The sequence below is a fragment of the Phalaenopsis equestris genome, unplaced genomic scaffold (assembly GCF_001263595.1).
Source record: "Phalaenopsis equestris unplaced genomic scaffold, ASM126359v1 Scaffold000873, whole genome shotgun sequence".
In the NCBI taxonomy this organism is placed as follows: domain Eukaryota; kingdom Viridiplantae; phylum Streptophyta; class Magnoliopsida; order Asparagales; family Orchidaceae; genus Phalaenopsis; species Phalaenopsis equestris.
The window spans coordinates 812,830-813,880 of NW_018165313.1; positions in this window are offsets into that span (position 1 = coordinate 812,830).

Below are 1,051 nucleotides of genomic sequence, written 5' to 3' on the forward strand. Positions count from 1 at the left end.
TATTCTTTATTACGTGATAAATGTTGGGGGTGTTAATCTTGTTACGTGTATTAAATTTCTAACTATCAGTCTTATCATTATAATTTCATTTTTGTTCGTTATTATTTTCCTGTGTAATTAACATCATTTTATTGTTGTACAGACTTTATGTTGAATTACTCGTATGTCATGTTTTAGTAATTGTTATTTATTTATAGAGTTGATATGTAAAGTTTCATTATTATAGTTTTATAATTGATTATAAATATTAGTGCACATTTTGCAGTTCTATTTCTGTGCTTCGATTGTAATGCAAGAAATATAACTCATATTATAATATTATTATATCAATATTAATTTTTTTTTCATGACTAGCCGGGCCGATGAGTTCTTAGAGAAATTAGTGAGTTTTCATGGAATTGGTGCATACCTTTTACTATTTTAGGGTGTCATAGGTCTAATTATATTGAAAAGTATGCAATTGCCGCCTTACCGTGACTCGTGTGTAGTGTCAAATAAGTAAGGATTCTCATATTAGGGACAAATAAGAGCAAAAAAAGTTAGTTCATGAAACTAATATTATGATATGATCTTATAATATAAGTACTCTAACAGGTGAATTAATAAAATTAGTAGATATTATTGTTTATAGGAAGATAATTATTTTATATATTCAAAAAATTAAATGAGTTGGAGAAAAGACTAAAGAGATTGATAGCTTAGGTTTTAAACTTTGGTACTCAGGTAGGCGTCATACTAGAAACAGTGCAGGTGTAATTATAGATAAGAGTTTGAAAGATAATGTTGTAAAAATTAATAGAATTGAAGATAGAATTATAACCCTAAAGATTATTATTGATAGTAAAATTTTTAATGTTATAATTGCTTATGCTCCTCAAATAGATTTGATTATAAGTTCAAAAGAAAAAATCTGGTATGAACTAGAAAAAAACTAGTATAAATGATACCTATTGAAAAAATAAATCTTATTAGAGGAGATTTAAATGAATATATTGGTAGAGTGGTGATCGTCGATTTTTGTTTTAAAGAAAATAATTTAATTTAATATATA